This window comes from Triticum dicoccoides, chromosome 5A (assembly GCF_002162155.2).
Source record: "Triticum dicoccoides isolate Atlit2015 ecotype Zavitan chromosome 5A, WEW_v2.0, whole genome shotgun sequence".
NCBI lineage: Eukaryota > Viridiplantae > Streptophyta > Magnoliopsida > Poales > Poaceae > Triticum > Triticum dicoccoides.
Window position 1 is genome coordinate 682,529,995 of NC_041388.1, and position 6,938 is coordinate 682,536,932.

Consider the following 6,938-nt stretch of genomic DNA (forward strand, 5'->3'; position numbering starts at 1 on the left):
GTTGCCGATAACTCGGTTACAAAATATGATCATCTCATACAATAAAATTTAGCATCATGTCTTGACCATATCACATCACAACATGCCCTGCCAAAACAAGTTAGACGTCCTCTACTTTGTTGTTGCAAGTTTTACGTGGCTGCTACGGGCTTTAGCAAGAACCATTCTTACCTATGCATCAAAACCACAACGATAGTTTGTCAAATTGGTGTTGTTTTAACCTTCGCAAGGACCGGGCGTAGTCACACTTGGTTCAACTAAAGTTGGAGAAACTGACACCCGCCAGCCACCTGTGTGCAAAGCACGTTGGTAGAACCAGTCTCACGTAAGCGTACACGTAATGTCGGTCCGGGCCGCTTCATCCAATAATACCGCCGAACCAAAGTATGACATGCTGGTAAGCAGTATGACTTATATCGCCCACAACTCACTTGTGTTCTACTCGTGCACAACATCAACGCATGAAACCTAGGCTCTGATACCACTGTTGGGGAACGTAGTAATTTCAAAAAAATTCCTACACACACGCAAGATCATGGTGATGCATAGCAACGAGAGGGGAGAGTGTTGTCTATGTACCCTCGTAGACCGGAAGCGGAAGCGTTAGCACAACGTGGTTGATGTAGTCGTACGTCTTCACGGCCCGACCGATCAAGCACCGAAACTACGGCACCTCCGAGTTCTAGCACACGTTCAGCTCGATGACGATCCCCGAACTCCGATCCAGCAGAATGTCGGGGAAGAGTTCTGTCAGCACGACGGCGTGGTGATGATCTTGATGTTCTACCGTCGCAGGGCTTCGCCTAAGCACTGCTACAATATTATCGAGGATTATGGTGGAGGAGGGCACCGCACACGGCTAATAGATCTTAAGGATCAATTGTTGTGTCTATGGGGTGCCCCCCTGCACTTGTATATAAAGGAGCAAGGGAGGAGGAGGCCGGCCCTAGGAGGGGGTGCACCAAGTGTGGAGTCCTACTAGGACACCCTTGTCCTAGTAGGATTCCACCTCCCATATGAAATAGAAAAAGAGGAAGGGAAAGGAGAAGGAAGGAAGGGGGCGCCCCCTTCCCTAGTCCAATTCGGACCAGACCAAGGGGAGGGGTGTGGCCACCCTTGAGGCCCTTTTCCTTCTTTCCCGTATGGCCCAATAAGGCCCAATACGTATTCCCGTAACTCTCCGGTACTCCAAAAAATACCTGAATCACTCGGAACCTTTCCGATGTCCGAATATAGTCGTCCAATATATCGATCTTTACGTCTCGACCATTTCGAGACTCCTCGTCATGTCCTCGATCTCATTCGGGACTCCGAACTCCTTCGGTACATCAAAACCCATAAACTCATAATATAACTGTCATCGAAACCTTAAGCGTGCGGACCCTACGGGTTCGAGAACAATGTAGACATGACCGAGACACGTCTCCGGTCAATAACCAATAGCGGAACCTGGATGCTCATATTGGCTCCCACATATTCTACGAAGATCTTTATCGGCCAGACCGCATAACAACATACGTTGTTCCCTTTGTCATCGGTATGTTATTGCCCGAGATTCGATCGTCGGTATCTCAATACCTAGTTCAATCCCGTTACCGGCAAGTCTCTTTACTCGTTCTGCAATACATTATCCTGCAACTAACTCATTAGTTGCAATGCTTGCAAGGCTTAAGTGATGTGTATTACCGAGAGGGCCCAAAGATACCTCTCCGACAATCGGAGTGACAAATCCTAATCTCGAAATACGCCAACCCAACAAGTACCTTCGGAGACACCTGTAGAGCACCTTTATAATCACCCAGTTACGTTGTGACGTTTGGTGGCACACAAAGTGTTCCTCCGGTAAACGGGAGTTGCATAATCTCATAGTCATAGGAACATGTATAAGTCATGAAGAAAGCAATAGCAACAAACTAAACGATCAAGTGCTATGCTAACGGAATGGGTCAAGTCAATCACATCATTCTCCTAATGATGTGATCCCGTTAATCAAATGACAACTCATGTCTATGGTTACGAAACATAACCATCTTTGATCAACGAGCTAGTCAAGTAGAGGCATACTAGTGACACTCTGTTTGTCTATGTATTCACACATGTATTATGTTTCCGGTTAATACAATTCTAGCATGAAATAATAAACATTTATCATGATATAAGGAAATAAATAATAACTTTATTATTGCCTCTAGGGCATATTTCCTTCAAAAAGACCATCACTCGTCCCCGACCGCCACTCATAAGGAAGACAATCAAATAACACCTCATGTTTGCATAACGTTTACCATACGTGTATGCTACGGGACTTGCAAACCTCAACACAAGTATTTCTCAATTTCACAACTACTCAACTAGCATGACTTTGATATTATTACCTCCATATCTCAAAACAATCATCAAGCATCAAACTTTTCTTAGTATTCAACACACTCATAAGAAAGTTTTATTATTAATCTTGCATACCAAGCATATTAGGATTTTAAGCAAATTACCATGCTATTAAGACTCTCAAAATAATCTAAGTGAAGCATGAGAGATCAATAGTTTCTATAAAACAAATCCACCACCGTGCTCTAAAAGATATAAGTGAAGCACTAGAGCAAAACTATAAAGCTAAAAAGATATAAGTGAAGAACATAGAGTATTCTATCAAATTCCAAATCATGTATGCTTCTCTCAAAAGGTGTGTACAGCAAGGATGATTGTGGTAGACTAACAAGCAAAGACTCGAATCATAAAAGACGCTCCAAGCAAAACACATATCATGTGGTGAATAAAAATATAGCTCCAAGTAAAGTTACCGATAGAAGTAGACGAAAGAGGGGATGCCTTCCGGGGCATCCCCAAGCTTTGGCTTTTAGGTGTCCTTAGATTATCTTGGGGGTGCCATGGGCATCCCCAAGCTTAGGTTATTGCCACTTCTTGTTCCATAATCCATCAAATCTTTACCCAAATCTTGGAAACTTCACAACACAAAACTTAAAGTAGAAAATCTCGTGAGCTCCGTTAGCGAAAGAAAACAAAAGACCACTTCAAGGTACTGTAATGAACTCATTCTTTATTTATATTGGTGTTATAACTACTGTATTCCAACTTCTCTATGGATTACAAACTATTTTACTAGCCATAGATTCATCAAAATAAGCAAACAACACACGAAAAACAGAATCTCTCAAAAACAGAAAAGTCTGTAGTAATCTGTAGCTAGCGCAAGATCTGGAACCCCAAAAATTCTAAAATAAATTGCTGGACGTGAGGAATTTATGTATTAATCATCTTCAAAAAGAATTAACTAAATAACACTTTCCAAATAAAAATGACAGCAGTTCTCGTGAGCGCTAAAGTTTCTGTTTTTTACAGCAAGTTCAATCAAGACTTTCCCCAAGTCTTCCCAACGGTTCTACTTGGCACAAACACTAATTAAACACAAAAACACAACCATAACAGAGGCTAAATAATTTATTTATTACTAAACAGGAGCAAAAAGCAAGGAATAAAAATAAAATTGGGTTGCCTCCCAACAAGCGCTATCGTTTAACGCCCCTAGCTAGGCATAACGAGCATGAATAGATCTAGGTATTGCCATCTTTAGTTTTCAATTTTTTAGCGGAATCAAGCTCGAATCCAGGAGGTTCTTTACGTTTCCCTTCATATGCTGAAATTTTTAGATCTAAAGAATCCAACCACTTATTGCAAAGGGTAATCAACATATTCATGCGGTGAATATTTCCACTAATGTTCTTAAGAGGTTCAAGAGATTTCTGCAAGATTTTAGTAACTTCACAATTTTTTTTCAAAAACTTGTGTCTCTTCCTGAGTAGGATGAGGCCCCTTTTGTTGAGGTAGTGTTCCCACTATACCTTCTATAATTTCAAGTGCAATATGGGGATCGATTTCAATAAAATTGCCTTTGGCAACGCAACCTAAGAGTTGTCTATGAGACATATTTAATCCAACATAAAAATTGCGAAGCAAAATTCTCAGATTTATTTCAGAGGTACAATTACGATGAGATTCCATTATTCTCAACAAGGCATATTTTAGGTTTTATCCTAACCTTTGTTTAAAGTGAAAGATTTCGAACTCAGGGGTCAACGGAGAAGATACGGGACTAGCCATGACGACAAGCAAACAAACTAACACACGAGCAAACAAACGGGCAAAAAGGCAAACGGAGAAAGAGATGGAGGATAGAGAGAGAGAGGGCGAATAAAACGGCAAGGGTGAATTGGGGGGAGAGGAAAACGAGAGGCAAACGGCAAATAATGTAATGCGGGAGATAGGGATTGTGATGGGTACTTGGTATGTTGACTTTTGCGCAGACTCCCTGGCAACGGCGCCAGAAATTCTTCTTGCTACCTCTTGAGCACTGCGTTGGATTTCCCCAAAGAGGAAGGGATGATGCAACAAAGTAGCGTAAGTATTTCCCTCAGTTTTTGAGAACCAAGGTATCAATCCAGTAGGAGGCTACGCTCGAGTCCCTCGTACCTACACAAAAACAATAGCTCAACGCAACCAACGCGCTTAGGGGTTGTCAATCCCTTCATGATCACTTACGAAAGTGAGATCTGATAGAGATGATAAATAATATTTTTGGTATTTTTGGTATAGAGATGGAAAGTAAAAGCAAAGTAAAAGCAAAGCAATAATAAAGTAATGGAGATTGATATGATGAGAAAGAGACCCGGGGGCCATAGGTTTCACTAGTGGCTTCTCTCAAGAGTATAAGTATTCTACGGTGGGTGAACAAATTACTGTTGAGCAATTGACAGAATTGAGCATAGTTATGAGAATATCTAGGTATGATCATGTATATAGGCATCACGTCCGAGACAGGTAGACCGAAACGATTCTACATCTACTACTATTACTTCACTCATCGACCGCTATCCAGCATGCATCTAAAGTATTAAGTTAAAATCAGAGTAACGCCTTAAGCAAGATGACATGATGTAGAGGGATAATTTCATGCAATATGATAAAAACCCCATCTTGTTATCCTCGATGGTAACAATACAATATGTGCCTTGCTGCCCCTTCTGTCACTGGGAAAGGACACCGCAAGATTGAACCCAAAGCTAAGCACTTCTCCCATGGCAAGAACAACCAATCTAGTAGGCCAAACCAAACTGATAATTCGAAGAGACTTGCAAAGATAACTAATCATACATAAAAGAATTCAGAAAAGATTCAAATATTATTCATAGATAGACTGGATCATAAACCCACAATTCATCGGTCTCAACAAACACACCGCAAAAAAAAGATTACATCGAATAGATCTCCACAAGAGTGGGGGAGAATATTGTATTGAGATCCAAAAAGAGAGAAGAAGCAATCTAGCTACTAGCTATGGACCCGTAGGTCTGAAGTAAACTACTCACACTTCATCGGAGGGGCTTGGATGATGATGTAGAAGCCCTCCGTGATCGATGCCCCCTCCGGTGGAGCTCCGGAACATGCCCCAAGATGGGATCTCGTGGATACAGAAAGTTGCGGCGGTGAAATTAGGTTTTTGGCTCCGTCCCCGATCGTTTGGGGGTACGTGGATATATATAGGAGGAAGAAGTACGTCGGTGGAGCTTCGAGGGGCCCACGAGGCAGGGGGCGCGACCTAGGGGGCGCCCCCTACCCTCGTGACCACCTCGTGGCTTTCTTGACGGAGGGTCCAAGTCTCCTGAATCTTATTTGATGAGAAAATCACGTTTCCAAAGGTTTCATTCTGTTTGGACTCCGTTTGATATTCTTTTTCTTCGAAACCCTAAAACAGGCAAAAAACAACAATTCTGGGCTGGGCCTCCGGTTAATAGGTTAGTCTCAGAAATAATATAAAAGTGGAAAATAAAGCCCAACAATGTCTAAAACAGTAGATAATATAGTATGGAGCAATCAAAAATTATAGATACGTTGGGAACATATCAAGGACGTTTAGGGAGGCTTTACATGTCAGGTTGTAGATGTTCTAATGTGTTATTGGGATACTTGCCCATGTCTACGTAGCTTTGCTTATTTGTTTTCTTGTAATACTTTTCTTCCTTTTTGTTACTTTTTATTTTAGAAAAAATGGTTAGGCAATTTAAAATGTATTTAGTTTACTTTAGGATAAAAAATTTATGGTATTTGGAAAAGTATTCACCTATTTTCTAAGATGTTAGCACATTTTAGAAAATCTATATAAAAGTTAAATGGAAATGATAAGTACCCGTCGTCAGGTACGAGCACATGGCAAATCAAACGTTTTCGATGGAAATTCTAGGGATGCATGTATGGCAAGTTAGTTGACACACACATAATTTTCTGTCAAAAAATAAAACTAAAGCATGAGGTTGTCATGTTTGCCAACTAAATTTGTCATCCTCGCGTCAGTAAACTTGAAATCGAAAATGTTCGATTTGCCATGTGCTTGTACCTAATGTGAAGGTGTTACCAGATTCCAATCTATACTCACATTCAAATGTTATAAAAGTTTTCATATTTTTAATTTTTTTTGCAAAAACATTTAGGTTATTTCAAAAAGAGTTTTCATATTTGAAAAAAATGTTCCTGCTATAGTAGGGAAGTGTTCTAGATTTAAATAAGCTTGATGAAATTTTGAAAAAGTGTTATGTATGTGTCAAAATATTCATGTAATTAAAAAGTGTTTGCAATTTTTTTAAATCTTCACATAATTGAAAAGATGTTCCCGATCTTCACATAATCTTCACATAATTTTTTTAAATCTTCACATAATTAAATCTCCATATTTGTAGATAAAGAATCATGTTTTATTTAAGTGTCAATTTTTTTAAAATGTTCATGCTTTTCAAAAAAGTGTTCACGAATTTTATAAGTGCTCATTTAAAAAGTTTCTATTTTTTAAATGACCTTGTAATTTTAAAAGTATTCGCACACTTAGAATAGATTATTAATACAACAGTTTTGTATTTCATTTTGCCTAT